Here is a 23,470-nt window from a genome sequence, read left to right on the forward strand (position 1 = left end):
AGCAAGCCATCTCTCCAGTCCCCATTATACAATTTTTGATAAATTTCAGAAGACCTAAGAACTTGGGTTATAAAATTATTTCCTCCTTGTTTTTGCTACCCTCTAGCTGTAATTCAGCATTTCATTCTATCGCAAATATAGACTAATAAGCACTCTAGCTTTGGCAGGACTTATGACTTTGTCACCAACAGAAATGGCAAATATTGTCACATCACATCACATTCATTCCTAAGAGCTCAAAACAGCATTTCAGTTTGTCTCTTTGAAAGCATAGCTATTATTAGTTCTGATGTATTTATTAGTTCTGATGCATTTATTAGTTCTGAAGCATTTATTAGTTCTGATGCATTTATTAGTCCTGATGCATTTATTACTCAATGCATTTGTGAAAGTAGACAGACACATTGCTGTGCTGCATGTGTCCACACACAGTGCTGCATTTTACTACTGCCTTTCAACATTATTCATTTCTTTCAAAATAGTGTGTATTTATTGTGTACTTCCACAACCCTGTTCTAAAAACAATACTTCGTGGGCTCCCTACACTGTTCATAGTGTCCCTAATCCTTGCATACACAGAGGCAATTAAGAATATTGTTGTAAGGCTTAGGATGCATCACTGTGAAAGAGTGCTCACCTAAGATATAGAAGACCTGGATTCAGTCCCTGGCACTGAGAAAAGAAAACCATGCTGATTTTAAAAGAATCCTGCTGGGGCATGCCTTTCTGTATGCTGTGAATATATGTTGTTCCCATTGGTTAATAAATAAGCTGCTTTGGCCTATGGCAAGGCAGCTTAGAGATAGGCAGGAAAGGAGAGAGACAGGAAAGAGAAAGGTGGAGTTTGATGAGACGCCAGCTGCTGCCAAAGGAACAACAATATGCCATCAGACCCATAAGCCAAGGAACACGTGGCAAAACATAGATTAATTGAAATGGGTTAATTTAAGATGAAAGAGCTAGCTAGCAAGAGGCCTGCCATAGACTATGAGGTTATTAAGTAATATAAGCCTTTATGTGTTTACTTGGGACCTAGTGGCTGTAGGACTTGGGTGGGAAAGATTTGTCCCCACTGTGGGGCCAGGCAGGTCTGGAGAAACTTCTGGCTACAGAATCCCAATGTTGTCTTGTCTTCCATTTTATTTGGGCACTATGAGAAAGAAATGGGTTCTTGAGAATCTCCCACTTAACTGTGTTTTTACAAAACTCTGCTTTCTCATTTATTCACGCCTGTCAAATTATCAGAGTGGGTTACATTTTGCATGGTACGCTTCAGTGTAAATACTTAAGCAATACATGCATTGTCACCTATCTTAGGTCTTGATATGTGTATGAAATACCATTATGGATTGTTAGGGTCACTTGAACTAGAACATTCCAATACAATATACACACACAATATAAAAGCTTTGAATGCATTTCAATATCTAATTCCAGCCTGTCAGACTAGGCATGACATGTGTTCGACTAGATTAATGCCTCCACTCTTCAATGGTATTAATCAAGAATCATCTCCATCAGGAATAATTGGAATGAGGTACACCAGAAAATACTAACAACATCCAATAAACACTGCATCTGATATACACTGAGCTTTTAAGATACATGATCAAGAGTTGTTTTAAAATTGTTCAAAAATTAGTGTGAGTCAAATTAACTATGAAAAGAAGCAAGTAAGATTGCAGAGAAAAATTCAGAATTGTCCATGACATTGAGAAACTTGATACCATCAAGGAACAGTAGTATTTAATGGACAGTTATAGAACTCTGTATTCTAAAGCAACAAAAGAAGCATTCTTTTTAAGTGACTATAGACTCTACACCTCTACAGAACACACTGTGAACTACAAAATAAACAAATACACAAGAACTGAAACCATTCAAAATTGTATTTTGTGGCCATAAAATAAACAAAGCAGAAATCAATAAAATTACAGCAAAAAAAAAACCCTCCAAACACTCAACAAACAAGACATTTTAAAATAATTTTAGGTTGAAAATGAAGGCACAAAGGCTATTTGAAAAATACATTGAACCCATTGAAAATTACAACACATTTCAAAATTAGTAAAACACTACTATAATGCTGAAAAAATGGATAGCAATAAGTAACATGTATTAGCAAACAAGGAAAGTTTCAGATTATGATCTAATCTCCCTTTTCAACATCCTACATAGAAAACAATCCCAGAGCAAGCACAGAAAATGAAATAATAAGGTAACACTAGAATCAATGCAGTAATGCAGAAAGACAATAAAGAAAATGCATGAAACAAAGAGCTGGCTCATTAAAAATGTCAGTAAGACTGACGCTCCAGGCAGACTGATGAGGAAAAATGGAGACAGAAATTAGAGAGCTGTTCTGGCAGAAAGGTAATTATGTCTGAGACAAATAAAGAACAACAGAGTCTAAATTAATAGTGTTTTTAAAATCCACAATAATAGTCTTATAAGACTAAAATGTAAGCAGACTTTAATACCATGACAATAAAGATATCAGAGTCAGGAAGAGGTTTTCCAGGGTGCACTGTTGTAGAACATGGCCTCAAATCCTTTAGACTCCTACATCAGTATGTGTAGTGTCCACCCCTTGACCTTAAGTCTAGGAAGGCAGAGCATCAAAGTGCATGAAGCTCAGAATTGCTCTCTTGTTCTATGAGTCCCAGGGCACTGCATAAAACAAACTGACTGCTTTCTAGCCATCATTCTTGAGAGGCAATATCAAGATCATGAGTCCATTCTCAGGCCATCACAACCCAGACACTATGTAAGAAAGTGAAGAAGCCATCTGTTTTGGGTCACCTTCAGCCATCCTTGTTATGACAACTAAAGATTGAAACATCAGAAAATAGAGATAAGCCACCTTTGTCTTGCCTTTTCAAAATTTCCAACTCACAGAATACCTAAACAGAATAATCTAGATGTCATCTAATGAGAGTTGATTATACCCAGTAGATTGCCAGAACATAGCACTAAGCGTCACTTAATGCCCTCAAGCTGTGCAACATCATTTGTGTTGCAATGAGACAGGTCAAGGACATTTTACTCTTTATTATAGGAATGTACAGATAAATGGCAGATACAAACAATTTCTCATCAAACATTTTTTATAATTTATTTAACTTTTTATTTTATGTGCATTGGTGTAAGAGTGTGAGATGCACTGGAACTGGAGTTACAGGCAGTTGTGAGCTGCCATGTGGGTGCTGGGAATTGAACCTAGGTCCTCTGAAAGAGCAGCCGGTGCTCTAAACCTCTGAGCCATTTCTCCAGCCCCTCATCAAACATTTTACAAATTTTATTTTCTACTCAGGCTTCTGTTCTCAAGATAGCCTCTCTAGAAGTTTCTCAGAAGAAATCTGTGATCTTTTTGAGAAGTCTCATGAAATTGCCCATTTCCTTTTCTGGCACTACCTCCATATATATCTGCCACTACCAATAAGCTCCCATACCATGAGAGATGCTAATGAGCATGGGTCCTATGGCTGCCATAGAAATGCCCAGTGGCTGATGTATTTTTTTTTCTAGTTCTTATGGAAATATAAGATCTTGAGATAAATATTAGATCTCTTTCCAGTCTTCGTGTTAGCAAAAGTGAAAGGTTGGCTTATTGATGCTGAGTTCTGTTCTTGCCTCTGTTTGGTTTTGTGACCCAGAAGGAAATCATTTCAAATTAAGTCAATGTTATGGAATGGAGAATTTTGCAACTAACAGATATGAACCTGCCTGATCCATTCATTAGTCAGTATAAAACACAGCTTTATTATTATTATTATTATTATTATTATTATTATTATTATTGTTGTTGTTGTTGTTATTATGTTTTTTGACTTTTCAAAATTGATTCTTTGTGGATTTCATATCATGCACTCCAATCTCATTCATTTCCCTGTCCCTTCCTACCTGCCTGCTGCCCTTGCAACCCCCCCCAAAAAAAAAACAAAATTGAAAAGAAAAATAGAAATACAAAAACCAAAACCAAAAACATACCAAAAAAAAAGAAAGAAAGAAAAAAGCTCTTTGGCATTGCACTGGCTAGTTCACCCACTGCAGCAGGGAGCAAGGAATGAAGCCAGTTCTCCTGCTCTCATACCCTTGTGCCTACTCAACAGAACCCATACCACCATAGCTACCTCTACTGATTTGCCCAGGAGAAGTGTGGAGCCTGCTCTCCTGGTGCTGCAGTTGGTGAGGTGCAGGGCTAGCTCTCCTACTCTGGGGCCTCCCAGGCCAGCTCTCCCACCTGCCACAGGTGACAAGGTGGGAGTCTTTCCCTCACCCATGCCAACATATGACAGATGAAAGAGGTGCCCAGTCAGGTCTCCTGGTCTCATGCCCTCTGGTCCGGCTCACCTGTGTACCCCCTTCCCACCAACAGGGTCAGAAAATCTAGCTTCTTAAACTGGAGGTCACAACTGCCATATGGGGTCAGATAACTAAATGTCATATGAATGTAGTAAGTTTAAGAGGTTTCTAAATGTGCAACAACCAAAACTCAGTTCAAAATCAAATGTGTGGTAAACCCAGAGTGTTCCTGATACTGCTTAGCCATTTGATCATGTGAGTCACTACAGCCTCAGTCTTGAATACCCCAAACAGACTCTTCTCTGTTCATGACATCACACTATGCCACTCCAACATACCGCCTAGAGCAGCTTCCTTACGATTCAAAACTACTGATGTGATGATTTTCAGAGGTTGTATCATACAAGATGTTTTATGCCCTGGAAACACAATGGTTTCATTATGGAAAAACAAGACTTTAATATTTCCTTAGCATGCATATATCAGACTAGTATGTCTCTGAATTACATTTTGTTGGAATGTTTGATTTGTAAAATTACTCTTGAATTTTTGACTTGAGTTTCATGAAAATTGTTGAATAAATGTTAGCATGGAGTTATGACAGAATTTCTAAATGGCCCTATATACACTTCAGTTATTTTGTACCATGTATTTCTACAAAGTGGGATTGTCAGCATTAATGATTATAAAATCAGAATATCAACTAACTTTGAAATGTTGAGGATTTAATTCTTTATGTAAAAATAAACAAGCACAGCATCTCATTAGCTGATAAATTTTCTTTTGTCTTTAACAAGTGGAAAAATTATATGTATACCAAATACTTTAAAAATAAATCTCATTATGATTTTTTAGCTCTAAATATTTGGTTCATATACCTTTTTGTATGCTGATACATCTGTGGTCCTGTAAAAAAGTCTCAGATGAAAATGAATTGTGCCAGGCGGTGGTGGTTCACGCCTTTAATCTCAGCACTTGGGAGGCAGTGCCAGGCAGATCTCTGTTCAAGGCCAGCCTGGGCTACCAAGTGAGTTCCAGGAAAAAGGCGCAAAGCTACACAGAGAAACCCTGTCTCGAAAAAGCCAAAAAAAAAAAAAGAAAGAAAGAAAATGAATCAGAAGAAGTTGGAAAAGCTTAAGAAGCCTTAATGAAAACCATAAAATAAAGCGACTGCATGTGCCTATCACTAATACACATGGGATTTTAAACATCAATAGAAACAAGTTTACCTTTCTGAAGAATGTTGATTTCAATCTGTAAACAAAAACCACCACAAAAATGCAGCTTGGTACTTACACCAAAAGGCATTTTTTTCTCCCCTTCTACTAATCACCCTTCTCCCCTACAGCATCTTTTCCCATAAGTACAGATGTACGAGAAAGCTGTAATTTCCCTTAAAAGACTCATGCAGATTCATAGCAGAATCGATATAGATTACAGAACTGCACAGCAAACAGAAAACCCATGACAGAGTCCGTGCCACATGTGAGTCTAGTTTCTAGATCCACTCAAGAACAGCTTCCTCCCTCCAACACACTTTTTGTCCTAACAGCAGCAGCACGGGTTCAAACTCAGCCATCTACCGTTCACTGAAGACAAGGTTTAGGTGTGGTGTGGAAACATCAAGTGTAAAAAAAGAATGACCATTTGACTGAACTACATTATTTAAAGATCTACAACTCAGTATAACAGAATATTGAAGAGTCTCCCTGCCTTGGTCTCATCTGAAGTATGAAAATACTAGCAGATACCAGCAGAAGCGAGAGGGTGTGAGGGACTTCACACACAGAGATGGGGCCTAGTGAATGCTTCTTTCACCTCTCACCCAGGATAATAAGCTTGTCAGAATCATACAGAGAGTTTGATTGGTATGGTAATGAATGAACACAATGAGTGAATGTTAAATTAGGGTTTGGCTTAATTTTCAGATACTAATAGAGTCAGAAAAATGCAAAACTCTTCATGGACAAGATAAATTAAGGGCTGACTATGGCATTACTGGATTTTCTCAGGTTCAGCACCAATGGGCTGTATACAGGGTACCTTAAGAAGTGAAAAATAAAAATTTCTGGTTGTGTGCGTGCGTGTATGTGTGTGTGTGTGTGTGTGTGTGTGTGTGTGTGTGTGTGTGTGTGTGTGTTTGCTTTGTTTTTGAGACAGGGTTTCTCTGTGTAGCCCTGGCAGTCTGGGAACTATCTCTGTAGACCAGACTGACCTCAAATTTAGAGATATGCCTGACTCTGCCTCCTAGTGCTGAAATTGAAGGCAGGCATGTGTCACCATGTTTGGCCCCCAAAATTTCTAAGTTGTGTTTAGAAGGACAAAGAAACCAAGAAACCTGACAGAATAAATATAGAACAAGCAAACATTAATCACATATCCTAGTAACTCATACTGTGTTTGCTAAGGCATTCATGAAAACCCCAATAAAGGGAGAAAATGCCATTGCTGTCTGAGAATGTGTCTTAGCACATTTCATGTTGCCATTGCAAAATATTTGTTGGGACTGGGTACTTTATTGAGAGGCTTATTCAATTTGTTATGCTGGTGGCTGGAAAGTGTAAACATTCTTGATGCAGCATCCTAATGAGAGCCTCCTGGCTGCAATGGAACATAACTAAGAAAGAGAGACTGACTGCCACATTCAGAAGAGCCAAACAAGTGGGATAAACTCACTTCCCAAAGCCTACTCTCCAAAACACTTAGTCTGCGAGACTTGACCTACTGTCTGGAAACAGCATTCTCCCACTCAAGAAGGTGGAGCCCTATGACCCAATATACTTTCACTAGCCCTACCTCAAGGATCCTGTCAAGTCAGTATCACCATACATGGAGCTGAATTTTCATAACCTGGACCTTTGTGAGACAAACCACATGTGAATGAGAACAGAGTATAAGCAATATTACAAAGTCCCAGTAATGCTACCACACCCCTTTTTATCATCTTCATTCAAACCCCTCCCTCCTTTGAAAGCCATACCCTGCAGCCTCTTACTAGTTTTCCGACCTCCATAAGAGCTCTGGTTAGAACGCACACACCTAAAGATTCAAAGTTAGTGTCCACACATCAGAGGAGACGTGCAACATTTGTCTTTTTGAAACTGGATGACCTCACTCTGAATGATCATTTCCTGTTCCAGTCACCTGAAATTTTCATAATTTCACTTTCTTAACATCTAAAATGTATTCCAGTGTGGAAATATACCTTATTATCTATTCATCAGCTGATGGACATCTAGGCTGTTTCCATTACTAAAGAATAAATAAAGTATATGTAACGCATGCTATAGAGTCCTGTGGTGATATTTGTAATCTGAGAAATAAAGCTTGCTTGAAGATAAGAGGGCAGAGCCAGCCTCAGAGTTAAACATAGAGGTCAGGTAGTGGTGGCATACACCTTTAATACTAGCACTTGGGAGGCAGAGATCCATCTGGATCTCTGTGAGTTCAAGGCCATGCTGGGCTACAGTCTAGGAGAGAAACAGAAGCAGGCAGTGGTGGCACACACCTTTAACCCCAGTATTTGGGAAGCAAACATGCCAACAATCCCAGCACTAGGAAGATTGAGATAGGAAGTGAAACTGCTGGATGGAGAAAGGCATATAAGGTATGAGGAGACAGGAACTAAAGAGCCCTTTTGGCTGAGGACTCAGAGGCTTTCAGGCTCACGATTCCTGGGGACAGGATCAGCTGAGGAGTTAGCAAGTGAGAAGTGACTGTGGCTTATTCCTTTGTCTCTGTAATCTTTCAGCATTTACCCCAATATCTGGCTTTCTGTTTTATTATGAGACCATTTAGGATTCATGCAAAAGAATTCTTTGGATATATGCTCAAAAATGATAGAGATTGATCACATATTTCACCTATTTCTAGCTTTTTGAGGAATTCTCCCACTGATTTCTATAGTGGTTACACCGGTTTGTACTCTCAACAATAAGTAAATGTTCCACACCAGCAATTTTGATCATTTGATTTGTTTTGATTTTATGTTAGTCATTCTGACTGGAGTGAGATGAAACCTAAAAATAGTTTTAATTTGCACTTCCCCATAGGCTAAGGATGTTGAAAATGTTAAATATTCTTGAGCCATTTAGTTTTCTTCTTTTGACAATGCTATTCAGTTCCATGAAGAAATTTTTAATTGGATTGTGTCTTAGTTAGGGTTACTATTGCTGTGATGAAATATCATGACTAAAAGCAACCCGGGAAGGAAATGATTTGGGGGCTTGCATATCCTGAGCTAAAGTCCATTGAGGAAAGCCAAGGTAGGAATTCAAACTGAACAGGAACCTGAAGACAGGAGCTGATGCAGAGGCCATGGAAGGATCATGACTTGTTCAGCCTGCTTCTTATAAAACCCAGAACCATCAGCCCAAAATGGTACCACCCATAATGGGCTGGACCCTCCCCCATTAATAAAGAAAATTCACTAAAGACTGGTCTATAACTGATCTTACAGAGGCATTTTCTCAATTGAGGTTTCCTTTCCTCAGATAACTGAGCTTGTGCCAAGCTGACATAAAACTAGCCAGCATGGGTTGTTTGTTATCATGATGTTTAGTTTTTTAGTTCTTTTTATATTCTACACACTAGCCCTCTGTTAGATGTACTTCCCACTTTGTAGGCTGCCTCTTCACTCAAATGATGATGTACTTGGCTGTGCAGAAGCTTTTTCATTTCTCATGAGGTTCCAGTTCATCAGTTATGAGGAGAAAAGGGGGAAACATGGGGGTAGGTGTCTAAGCAGGACCAACATGGGAAAGGAAAGGACCCAGGGGCTTAAAAAATTCCCAAGCCAGAATCTGTTTAACAGACTTCCATTCTTAGGCTTCTCCCATCTGGAATGTATAAAATTGTTACTTTTCTTATTCTACACATCTTGGTGTTGTGGAATATTAATTTAAGATGTGTTACACTCATTTATGCTGTGGAATATTGGTTTAATGATGCAAAGATGTGTTGCTTTCTTTTATGTTCCATTTGCTTAACTGTATAAAGTTGTGTTTCTTTGCCTGCCTACAACACCTGATTGGTCTAATCAAGAGCTGAATGGCCGATAGGGGGAGATGGTGGGCAGAAAGAATAAATAAGAGGAGAAATCTAGGGAAGAACCAGGAGTGAGAAAAGGAAAGGAGAATGCTAGGGGCCAGCCACAGAGTAAGAAGAAAAGAAAGTTATTTAGAATAAAGAAAGGTAAAAGCCCAGAAGCAAATTATAGTTAAAGAGAAATGGGATGATTTAAAATAAAAAAGTAAGAATAAGTCTCCATGTATTTATTTAGGAGCTGAGTGGCATGCTCCCAAAAAGAGAAAGAAAAAAAACAAACAAACAAATAGAAAACTATAGTTTGGTCTTCTATTTTTCTCAATTATTTTAGGTCAGGAAACAAACTCAATATTTTTCTAGATAACTGTATGGGGTGGTTTTGTGTGTCAACTTGACACAAGCTAGAGTCATCAGAAGAAGGAGCCTCAGCTGAGGAAATGCCTCCTTAAGATCCATCTGCAAGGTGGGCGGTGGTAGCACATGCCTTTAATTCCAGCACTTGGGAGGCAGAGCCAGGCAGATCTCTGTGAGTTCAAGGCCAGCCCAGGCTACAGAGTGAGTTCCAGGAAAGGTGCAAAGCTACACAGAGAAACCTTGTCTTGGAAAAAAAAAATTCAGCTGCAAAGCATTCTCTCATTTAGTGATCAATGCAGGAAGGGCCCAGTCCATGGTGAGTGGTGCCATCCCTCAGCTTTTGGTCCTTGGTTCTATAAGAAGGTGGGCTGAGCAAGCCAGGGGAAGCAAGCCAGTAAGCAGCTCTCCTCTATGGCCTCTGTATCAACTCCTGGCTCTAGGATCCGACCCTGTTTGAGTTCCTATCCAGTTTCCTTCAGTGATGAACAACAATGCTGAAGTGAAAGCCTAATAAACCCTTTCCTCCCCAACTTGCTTTTTGGTCATGGTGTTTCATCACAGCCATAGAAACCTTAACTAAGAAAATAACCATCAGCACCCCCATGTCAGAGTTTTATGTAAGGTGAAGATGTGGATCTACTTTCTTTATTTTACATGCAACTATCCAGTCTGATGAACACCATTTGTTGTGAATATTGCCTTTTCTCCAAAGTGTATTGTTGACATCTTTGTCAAAACTCAGGTGGCTTTGTATATGTGGATTTAAATCTAGGTCTCCAATTCTATTCCATTGATCTACAATTTTTTTTCAGTGCCAGTATCATGTTGTTATTATTACTACAGGTCTGTGGTATAATATGAAATCAGATACAGTGGTAACTTCCACAATATTCTTTTTGTTTATCATTGCTTTGGCTATACTTTTGTGCTTCCATACAAATTTTAAGATTAGTGTTCTATGTCTGGGAAAAATGACTCTGGAAATTTTATTGGGGTTACATTGAATGGAATTTGTAGACTGATTTTTGTAGGATGATCATCTTCACAATATAGATCATTCTAATTGACGAGCATGAGGGTCTTTATATCTTCTGGTTTTCCTTCTCAGTATGCTTGTTGTTGATATGTAGGAAGATTACTGATTTTTGTGTGTTAATTTTGTAGATTGATACCTTGATGAATATATTTGTGAACTGCAGGAATTTTCTAATGGAGTCTTTAGGGTCTCTTATATATAAAATCATATCACTTGCGAATAGGGATAATTTGACTCCTTCTTTCCTATATGTATTCCCCCATTCCTTCACTTACCTTATTGCTCTGAGACTTCAAGCAATATATTGAATTAGAATGAAAACAGTGAATGTCTTATCTTTTTTTGGGTTTTAGAATGCTTTAAGTTTTCACCATTTGGCATATTTTTGGATATGGGGTTGCTGCATATTACCTTCATTATGTTAAAATATGTCCCCTGTATCCATGGATTCTCCAGGACTTTTATTATGGCATTTTGGATTTTTTTTCCCACAGGTTTTCTTCTATATCTAATCAGATAATCATTTGGTGGTTTCTACCCTCAAGTAACTTTATATGGTGAACTAATTTACATGTGTTGAATCATTCCTATACCTCTGGGATGAAGCTGATTTGATTGTAGCAGGTGATCTTTTTAAGGTGATTTCAAATTAGGTTCACAAATATTTTATTGAGAATTTTTGCATCTATTTTCTCCCGTGAGCTGGGCCTATAGTTTTCTTTATTTTTGAGGTCTTTGTCTGGTTTTGGTATCAGGAAAATACTAGCTTTGTAAAAAGAATTTGGAATTGTTTCTTTCTTTCCTACTCTAAAGAATAATTTGAGGAGTATTGGCTTTATTTCTTCTTTGAAGGCCTAGTTGAATTCTGCACCAAATCCATTTGACCCTGGGCATTTTTTAGATGAGAGATTTTAATTACTGCTTTTATCTCATTAGTTTAAACTAGTTTGTTTATATTAATTACTTCATCTTTGATTTAATGTTGATACTATATGTCAAGAAATTCATGTATTTTTGTTTAGATTTTCCAGCTTAGTGGAATATAGATCTTTTTCAAGTATGTCCTTATAATCCTATAAAGTTCCCCAGTGTCTGTTGTAATCTTTCCTGATGCAAAGGATTGAGGAAATGAAGAATTGGTTCTTTGAAAATATTTTTATCAGTATTTTTAATAAACCCATCATCTATATATGCATTTATAGTGAGTGTTATGTCAAGTTTTGAAGGAAATGTGAAGGACATAAGGTCTATCTGTTGTATTCATGTTATTGCTCTTTTGTTACTAAATATCATTGTTTATATGATCATATGTATCATCATATAAGAACAATGTACTGATATGTATTGCCATTGCTCTGGTAGTGATTGTGTCTTGCACCCATACATTCTTCACAGATGAACTGATTCATGCTAAGAAACATTAGGATACATTGTGAAGAGATTAGCTTAAACTGCTAAATATCATTGCCAGAGTTTGGAATAAGAACAATACTGCTACAGAAAAATCAGAATCCATGCAAGTGTGTTTTGATATTCTTACTGATTTTGTGTAAATTCTCTGGTGTTTTCTTAAAATAAAAATAATTTTCTCTGAGTAGCAAGAATCATATCTGTTGATATATCTTGTTTGTAAACAGAATCTGTTTGACTTTATATATAATATACTGACAGACTAAAGTTACCATTTTAGCTACAAAAAACTGTTAATTATAGCACTATGTAATTTCTTAGTGCTAATATGCCTTTATTATTTATTATACTATCCAAATGATACAACTTATTTGAAGCAGCTTGAACTCCCTGGTCAAATGTGATGACTCTTAGTTTTGATAACTGCATCTTACAGCTATATATCGACATAAAATACCACACTAACTTAACAATAGCTCCAGTGGTTGTATTCCTGCAATCCAATGTCCTCTTCTCTTCCACCATCAGAGATGCAATCTGATACACAGACTTATATCCATTACTCTGCTCTGGGATCCACACAACAGGTATTTGTGACTGTTTCTGAACTGTGAAGTACACTGTACTAGGGCACAAACTCTATCAACATAGTGAAACTATGTGCATACTACATAGTGAGCAAGTTTATGTACACAATTACTATTTGTTTATGTTGTATAAATGGTTCTATGTAAGCTTTTTTTTTAATCAAACTGTTCATTTTCTGATATATATTTTCACAGACAGCAGTTGGAGGGAACATCATGACTAGAACTATCCTACAGTTTGCTAAAGACACACTAAAGCTTAGATGAATGAAAATATGAACACCCCTGTTTAGAAACCTGGAACATCCATGCCATGGAGCCAATTTACATATGTTGGAGGTTTGTTTTGAAATGTATCAATAAACCTCCCTAAATGAGTCAAATTGTGTGCATCATGTGTGCACTGAGGTTGCAAAAGAAAGCTTGTTACTTGGGTCGAATCCAATTAAAAAGTTGTGTTTTGCTTTGGGATGAGACTTGGAGCTGAGCAATGTGAAATAAACAGAGCACTCTTTGGCTATATCCCACTTCACACTCTCTTGTAAGAGGCCCGCTTCCTTCTGCACAAACAGAAACAGGAGGCTGCAACTGTAGTCCCTCCCTCCCTCCCAAGTGGAGAAAGGGTAAACTTGAGTCATGATGGAAAGATAACACCATCAACTACAACAAAGGCAACTCTCAAGGAAGATAAAATAAGCCATGTGTTCTGAAGTAACCCACGTACAGTAGAATTATGACCCTTCTATCTTTATACACTTGGGTACAGTTTTCATGCACTATTATAGTCTCACATTATATATCCTTAAATCATCTGGCAAAAGTTCCTGCCTCTGCCTAATGCTGGCTCTAATTTAGGATGAACAACTACTCTCATAAAGAAAAACTGCTGCTGCTGCTGTTTATTAGGCTGCAGAAAGGTCTCACTGACTAATGTCTCAGGATTAAATGAATGTGGAATAATAAGAGCTGATTTATTTGTACTCTGCTAGAAGAAAGCTGCCACAGATTTTACAAGAAACTATTCATCTGAGGCCACTATAGCTAGTAAATTGTGGCTGTTGCTGAAATTAGTCTCCAGGCCTTCATGTAATCTGCAGTGTGAAGGAGCAGAGTGGTAATAAAGCCATTGTGGGCACTTGGTTTATTTAAAAGTTCCCCCCCAACATCTTCAGGGATTCTAAAAATCAACCTTCTGAGATCTTTTAGAAATTGTCCTTGAGCTACATTTCTAACTGAAGACTTTAGGGTTGGAATCAAAAGGATAGAGCCCCCAATAATTAACCATCGAAGAAACCACATCTGTCATCTATTTTTTTGACCCAGCACACAGGAAAGGCATGTTCCCAGTGACTGTCAGAATGAAGCAGTCACAGGACAAAAAGAATTGTAAGAGAGAATGAGGATTCTATCTCTAAAAGGTGTCTTCACAAGACTTCTAGGCCCATCATCTCCAAAGGTATTGACTTTTTCTTTTCTTTTTACAAAGAACGTTGGTCTAGGAATTTTCACGAGATGAAATGTTGAAACAAACCAATGGAAAAGCCCACTCAACAGAAATCAATAAAAGTGAGTACAGTTCTGAAAACCAAGACCCCACTCACTATGGTGGTCCCAGAGAATGCTGGACACAATAGAAATCACCCCAAAGCCTTAGAGAACAGAAGCCTTTCAGAAACTAGAATCCTATCTTAGAAACCGTTCCTTAATTTATTCTGTCTCACTATAGGTATTCAATTGTTGAACAACAACAAAAAACACACATATACTAACAAGAACCAATGAAAATTGCAATTGCTTCTCTAGGGAATGGTTTCCTCCATGCCGTCATTAACAATACTATCAGAAATCATTAGAAGTTGCTCCTCATTGCACCTGGCCTAATTTGCCAGACTGTCTATGGGAGCATGATAGTGTTCACTGGTTTAGGACCAAAATGACAAGAAGAGCAACAGCAACACTCTGCATGATGCTTACTGCATGCCTGCCAGCATTGAAAACATCCAACACAATACCATCTCATTGGTGCTCAGATTAATCTTAATAGGAAGGGACGATATATTCCATTTTATAATAAAGAGATTAGAGGGAGAAATAATTTTAAGTCAGGGAAGAGGTGCATGTACGCCTTACTGGGTTTCTGGTTGTTCCTTTATTTTACCAAAGTTCAGAAAACTTGGCCATCTGTGTGGAATATCACCAGAATGTGAAAATGAGCTTATGTCAGCACTTATCCTGTTAATGTAAGTGTGATTTACTTAATTTTGTTTTCTATAATTCTACTTTCTCTGATTGCTTAGTTTGCTACCCAAGTCTCCCTCCATGTTTCTTTTTAGATCCGATATTGGGCATAGAAAGTCAGACCTGTAATCCCAGCACTTGTGAGGCTGAGGTAGGAGGATCTAAAGTTTGGGGATATCTTAGCCACATAGCAAGTTCCTGTTTAAATAGACAAACAAACAAACAGAAATATAACCTGTCGGGCCTGCTGTCAGTCAGCTGGGTAGCTGGGTAGAGGCGGGCGGATTGAAGAGAAAATGGAGAAGACAGAAAAGAGTCGAGAGGTCTGCCGGTCAATGCCGGACAGCCCTGAGTTTATTTCACAACCAGCTTATATACAGTTTTGAAGGAGAGAGGTAGAACAATGCACAGCACAGGCATTCAACCACTGTCTATCCTGCCTTGCATCAAGGAGCAGGCAGTTTCATTTTCTATCTCAATGTACCTTTGGCTGGCGTCAGCAGCCTGCATCGAGCTAGATAGTGGGTTCCTTCTTGTAGGCTAATCAGGACTTTCTCACAGCCCTTCAAGGAGGCTCTGTGGGCTAATCAGGACTTTCTCATAGCCATTCGAGGAGACTCTGTGGGCTAATCAGAAATTTCTCACAGCCTTGGAGCAAACAAGCTTTAACTCTATTGACTCCGAATAGGCTTCAGATTCAAATTGGGAAACTGAGTCAGTTGTGGGCTCCCACAATAACCCTTGCCTGCCCTGATTTCCCAACCATGTTCCCCAATGATGCATCTTCTTATAGTTGCTCATTTGGTTCCACAACTTAGGACAAGTAGGAGGTGGTCATTCCTGAGTCCTAAGAAGGATCTAGTCCAGTTGTGTGATGAATGACCTAACTGAGAAAAAAGAGGAGGTGGAGAACACCCAGAATCCCAAGGCCTGTAGATGATCAGATATCCTTTACCAATTCTAACTTCTCAACTCAATACAAAAAGGCCATCTGAGATCTTCTTTGCCTGCAGAACTCTCCCTAGATAGCCTAAAATGGACATAGACTTCAATGTGGTTTTGCTCCATGTATATAATAAAACTATCCTCACTCTTCATGGGTAAAATATTCTGATGATAGGTTAGTCTTGTTTATGTTAAAGCTACCATCTCATTGTAAACTTTGATAGGATGGAGTCAGGGGAGTAGATAAAATCCATCGAGCATTGTTAAGAATGTCAGCCTGGGATTCATCTGTAACATTTAGAGGCATAAAAAGTGTTTATTGTGCTTCAATATTTCCTTCCCCTCTAACACCAGGCCAGAATTCTACAGGAAATGATTCTTCTCCATTATGAAACTTGTTGCTTTTCTTTGGCAACTGTGTCAAAGCTAGAGGAGAGTAGGAGTTTGTGTCCGTTGTCCTGCTTTCCTTTTTATCATTGAATCTGCCTTCACCTACTCATAAACAAAGGCTGTTTCCAACATCTACTTTTCCTACTATTGGACTGGTTTGTAGCTGGAGAGCTTCTCTCCAGGTTCCACCAAGCCCCCACAGTCCCACAACCCATGTATAAAATAATCACTCAGACACTTGTATTAATTATAAACTGTATGGCCATGGCAGGCTTCTTGTTATCTACTTCTTCTATTTTAAATTAACCCATTCCTATTAATCTATACTTTGCCATGTGGCTCATGGCTTACCAGTACCTTATATCCCACTTGTCATGGTGGCAGCTGCAGGTCTCTCCCCCACCTTCCACTTCCCCCAATTAGAGCAGCACATTTGACATACAGAACATCCCACATCACTTCCTCTTTCTTTCTTTTTTTTCAAAAAGGAAGGTTTTAACTTTCACATAGTAAAATTACAGATAACAAAACAATTATTAAGCAAGAATTACAGTTACACTGTCTAGTCTATTTATAATAACTAGTCTATTTGTATTTGGCAATATTAAACAAGATATCCTATCTATCTTATATTTGTGAGTCTAAGGTTTTATAACTAACTTATCTTTTATCATAACTAAGGAAAATTGTAACTACCTAGCTTCAACTACATCAAAGACCTCAGAAGGATATAATATTACCTGAGAACCAGGAGAAGGATTCAAGCAACTTTTGGGAGTCTTGCAGGGTAGACAGAGACAGCTGGCAGCCTGGACAGTCACCTAATGTCCCTTTGTAAAGTTGGGGCATCGATCTTCAGCCCATAGGGCTAAAGTCTCTCAGTCACTTCTCTCAGTGTCCTGTATAATGTCTGGCAGTTTCCTCCATGAAGCAGGAAACTGAAGGACCATTTTGTCAAGCAAAGTTTAGTGATCACCTTTCTATGGGTCCTGCATGTCCAGTCTATCAAGCAGTCCAGTCAAGAACAGTTTCTCGCCCGAATGGCTTTTTTGTCAAGGTGAAGATAAACTCCATATGGAGTGTGTTTGATGCCCATCCTCCTTTCTAAAGTAAATTGGTGCTGTCAGGAGCAGACATATCTCACTGTCCAGAAAGTCTAAATTTTTAAAATATTTTAAATGCCATATTCTGTAGGTTTTTGAAGTATTTGAAGATTGCCTATCTATCTGAAATATATCTATGTATACCTAGAAGACTTAACTAACATGGGTATGATTATCATAGATGACTAATTATTAATCTATTTTTAATTATCCATTACAATTTTAAATGAGCTGTACAAACATAATACCTTAAACAAGAGTAGAAATATACACACAGTATAACAAAATTAACTTTAAGTTTATATCAATAAACTAAAATCTATACCAATGTAAAACATTTTAAACAAGTTGTTGCTCTTTAAAAGTAGGTTCAGCAATTTACCCTTTTATCTTCTCATATCTATATCATATCCCCTTTCCTTCTTTAGAAAGAGATTGTATTTATAATCAACCTGTTTTAAATAAAAATATTGGTTTTTCTCTGTCCCACATCAGAGGGCTCTTCTGATTTGGGACACAAGAATCTCTTAACCTCTTTAAAAAATTTTTATCAATATGTCTGGGTTTAGAGAAGGAGTGAGCCAGCTTGATATATTTGGGAATTTGGGCATAGTTTCTCTTACTACATCCTGCTGGAGGGGGGTGCTGTATCTTATGGGGACACAAAGAAAATTGTAGGATTATGGAGTAGTCCGTGAGGGTATATCTTTTGAGCCAGTTGCCTTGAAACCATTCTGGATGTTGGATCATTTGGGCCATGATGTCATTGGAGACCTTTCAGGGGGTCTTGGCTGGTCAAACCTGATGTATCTTAATCTGCAACAAATCCATAGCATCTTGCTTTCTGTGGAAACAAAAGCAGAGCCTCCTTTCCAAAGCAACATATCCTTATATCCAAATTTTGAAGTCAAGGTGTTTTTAAAAAGATGTTTTTAAAATATACATATTGGCTTAACTCTGCTGCCTTTACAATCAAATATCTCTCTTCAGTTAAAAAATCCAAAGACAACACAATCCAGATTCTCTGTGTAATATCCATCTTTACATGGCTTATTTTTTCATACTACCTTTACTGTCTCTTTAAAGAATTTATTTTTAAAAACTATCTATTTGTTTATATAACTATATATAAATATATATATATATATATATATATATATATATATTCCTTTTTCTCTCTCTTTCAAGCCTACGTACATTTTCACACACATTGTAAAGCTTTTAAAGTCTTGTTTCATCTGAATGTGTTTACTGTATCACTACTAGGGCTAATACAGCAGCTTTGCCTGCTGGCTCCGCCCACCTCAGCTTCCCAACATGGTGGTGGTATGTTTACAGCCACCATCAACTCTTAAAAACAGTGGTTCTATGTTTTTATCAAAGCAGTGTGCAGCCTTTTTTTTTTTTTTTTTTTTTTACTAGCAAAGGCTAAATCCACCATGCAGTGGAATGTGCCTCTTGCAAATGCTTCATTTCTGCCATACTGCTGGTCAAAGGCACATGCCAGGGACCCGCCAAGTTGAGAGAGAGACAACTAGGAAGCTGTTTTTAGCTCCGTTTTGAATTGATTATTAAATATTCTCAGGTTTAAGGTGGAAACTTGAGCCATTGGGTGCCATTTGTAGCTGGCCCACCTAGTCCCACAACCCATGTATAAAATAATCACTCAGACACTTGTATTACTTATAAACTGTATGGCCATGGCAGGCTTCTTGTTATCTATGTCTTCTATCTTAAATTAACCCATTTCTATTAATCTATACTTTGCCACATGGCTTACCAGTACCTTACATCTCACTTGTCATGGAGGTGGCTGAAGGTCTCTCCCCTGCCTTCCATTTCCCCCAATTCTCTTCTCTACTTGTCCCACCTATACTTCCTGCCTGACTACTGGCCAATCAGTGTTTTATTTACTAACAAATTAGAGAAGCACATTTGACATACAGAACATCCCATAGCACTGGTCCTTGGTACTCAAAATGTTGTACTCATATTAAGTATCATTGACATCACCAGGAAGTGACTTTAATTTATACCTCATGTGATACTTATGGAATCAGGATATTAAATGTAATAAAATTTTTGGGGATTCATGTACAAACTGAAGTTCTGGGAACACAATGAAGGTAAAGAGAAGCATGGCAGCTCTAACAAGAGGAAATTCAACCTCATGTCATTCCTTGGGCCTCCATCTTGTTTTCTGAGATAGTCTCTCTCTGGCCTAGTGCTCACTAATGGTGCTGGCTGGCTGGCCATCAGGCTTCAGGGGTCCACCTGTGTCAGCCTTCCTAAACTGGGATTACAAGCATGAGCTACGTTGTATGATTTCTGGGCATGGAACTTGGGTCCTCATGCTTGTATAGCAAGCCTCTACACAAATTTAGTGAAGACCAGCAGTTAAAAGACTCCTTTATCTTTTTCCCTTACAGCAGTGTACCTATAGCTCTTGCATAGCTTCAATGACCACTGAACTGAAGACAGAACAGCCAGGCTTTCTGACCACTCAGTCTGCCCTGGAGGCTTTTAAGAATTTCCAGAACTGTCACTTCAGCATCAGAAACCTTCATGGATTCACAACGTTCTTTCTTTCCAGGACTAAGTATGCTTCCTTGTATTTCTATAGGAAATAATTTTAAAGTTTGGCTGTGTCCTGGCTTTCAATTTGATGATTTCTATTTTAATATATATTTAAGACATATACATAATAATTCTATTTATAGTTACAGTGTGATGCTTCAATACATGTATGACTATTTTCTTTTTCTAAAGTTATTTCGTGTTAGGAAGGCTCCCAGGTTTCTCACTTGGCTGTGCCCATCTTTTCAGTTAGCCTTCCTAAAGTTATTGTATGGGGAAAATGCTACTATTTTAAAAATTCATAAAATGTTTGTATGGTTTAAACTGACAGTAGAAAGAATGTCGGATACTTTCTTTGAGTGGAACTTTAGGACCTAATCAGTGAGTCACAGATTATTACACTCACTATTGAAGTATCTTGAAGACCACACATGATAAAAACTTGATAGGAACACTTATCTATCAAGGTTTTCATGACCACTCCTGAAAAGCAAACAACAGATAATACAAGGTCCTGGTGCGGGCAAAGTTTAACTAATCCCCAAAAGGTTTTCTGAGTGCTTCCCAAGTGAGTGGATTATCACTTATTTCATGGTTAATAAGAAAGCGTAATGGTCAGCAGAGCATCCTTTCCAGTAAGACAGACCCACCCTTTCAAACCAAACTTACCAGCCCGCTAACTCCTTGACTCTGGCCACCTAGGAGAAAATCTTAAGTTGGTATGATTGAAACTGGGGGGGCGGTAAGCCAAATCAAGTTTTTATCCAAGTAGGAAATATTTTTAAATTGTATCTTAAATGTTTTCACCCAATTTATTTTAAATATGCAAATTTGGTCTCAAATACAATAGAGTTCGTCATTGATTTTTCTAGAATCCTTATCCATAATGCATTATCTATGGTTTTTAATTTCTGAACTTGATAAAGAACTTAACATTTAGCAATCAAGCTGAGCATGGGAAATTTCTATATTTTATCTCTTCTAGAGTCTTAACATACTTTGCCTACATTTTATATAGTAACGTGATAGCTATTTATATAGAAAGAACCTCCAATGTTCCCATTATAATTTTCATAGAAATAATGATTGTGCCTTTGCATGCTAATATTATACAATTTTATGTGATATGCAACTTAATAGCAATAACTGATACCACTAGACATAGGAACAGAGACTTCTGTTTAGGTCTATGATTTCAAAGCCCAGATTTGGGTGCTGGTTCTGCCATTCAACATACCCATCTAGAGTTGACATGCTCCATTTTACCCATGATCCTAATACAAGGAACCTGAAATTCCATAACAAAATAGCCATCAATATAAGCAAGGCTTGGAAATGTGGGTTAAGGGTATTTACATGTCTCATGAGATCTTTTACTATATGTGATATATTAGAAGTTGGAAGACAGAGCAGGGTTCCAGATCAAGGGCTGCATGCTTGTGAGAATGGCATACTTCTCTGTTAACACAAATTGCCTAGAGCACCAAATATTTTGAGAAATAGAAATTTGAACATGACTTTCCTAATTACTGCCATGGTTTGTACATCCAATTAGGAGGACAAGACACATTATTTTCATAAATATCTGTTTAAATGGTTAGTATACTTTCAACTATTTAGATGCAAGGAATATTGACTTGCATTTGTAATTGTATCCAAGGCCCACCAACAGAAGGTTAGGGCTGGTACAAACTTTTAAGTATTCAGAGCTCACTGATGATAAGTCTATAATCTAGTTATTGGGAACTGTGGTATCTATAGAATACACTAAACCTACTTCAGAGAAGCAGGGTGCACACCCTATAGATTGAATGGAGACTTACTTAATCTCAAAAGACAGTACAATGGAAGTTGATTAAAAGAGTTACTACTGTACTCTTTACTACACTCAATACTGAATCTAATAGATGAAGATAACTACATAGAATTCACCAACTTTTGAAAAATTAGGGTATTAACAGAGAAAATGCTTCAAATGAGGCCCAGGAACATACTACGCAGCAACAATCACTATTTGTTCTTTTGTCCTTTCTAGATTTCCTTGGTTACAATATTAACAGTCATGTTAGTGAGTCACACAGCATTTTCCATTTGCCATTGGGCACCCTCTCATCACCCCAGTCTAACAGTTTGGGACACTGGGAACAGAACTGAAAATGACAGAGCCATTTTAAGTTGCACATCCTGGTTTCTCTTCAGATTGTATAAATCTTTCGCCTTTTAAGTTGAACATCCTGACTCCATTGTACTTTGATGAGTCAATCCTGATTTCTTTCATATATATATATATATATATATATATATATATATATATATATATATGTATGTATACATACCTTCTTTATTTTTCTACTTTCTTAAAATAGTATTGTACCTTACAGAGCTTATAAGGCAAACATCTTATATGGATGGATCATTTACATTTCATAAATGTCCAAGCCTTATAGCCTACATGGTAAAAAAAAAAAAAAGATATTTTCTAAACTGTTCCTATAACTTAATTTTCCCTGAGTCACATAACATATGAATGATAACTCCCAAGCTATGATGACTCCAGAAATAAACTCCCAAGCTATGATGACTCCAGAAATATTCCTGGCCACTGTTTTTAAGTATATCCGTTATTTTCTATTTATGCTGTAAGTATGCATTTCAGTTTTGATTCCTAAACAAGCAATTCTATTCCTGTCATTGGAATATTAACTTGTTCATTTGATCTAGAGTTTCATATTTATTATTGAAAACTGTAAATCTTTTACTACTCTCACTTAAGTCATGGTTATCACTGGATTTATAGGGCACTTTATTATTCCCAAATATAGTACCTATGAGAATTACAAACAAGCATATCAAGTTCGCTGGTTCTAATATATAATTTTACAAATATAATTCCAAACTATACTTGGACTAAGATGATCATGTGGAAACATTCATCTCACTTAAAGAGAATAAAAAAACAAAACCCTGGTGAATTTTTCATTATATAAATCTAGATCTAAGATTTTAAGCTTGTGGTCCTAAGATAAATTCAGTACAGAAAACTTAATGGCCCATGGTGGTCTAAATTGCTTGTATGAGTTGTCAACATGAAAAAATCAAATTTGCACAAAACCTCACAATTCCAATTTCAACTGAAAATTGTCAAATGTATTTGCCCAATTTTCACCTGGCAACCACTAGAGTTGTGTGGCCTCAAGGATTTTCTTGTCCCTCACAGTCACTTCCATCCCATCATTCATACCTTCTTGTTCAGTTACTTAGCTCTCTACCTAGATATAGCAAGTGCTTGAGTCTAAAACTTATAATCAACATAGCTTAGTGTAAAAATGAGTTAAAGCTTAGTAACTAAAGGAAGTCTTTATACCACTTACAGGTATGTCTTGCCAAGACCTATTGATAATCAGTTTATATGAATTAAAACAAAGAGTTTTACTGAATGTATAGTAAATGTAGAGCAATTTTTCCATTCTTATCCTGTT

The sequence above is a fragment of the Onychomys torridus genome, chromosome 1, assembly GCF_903995425.1.
Source record: "Onychomys torridus chromosome 1, mOncTor1.1, whole genome shotgun sequence".
Taxonomy (NCBI): domain Eukaryota; kingdom Metazoa; phylum Chordata; class Mammalia; order Rodentia; family Cricetidae; genus Onychomys; species Onychomys torridus.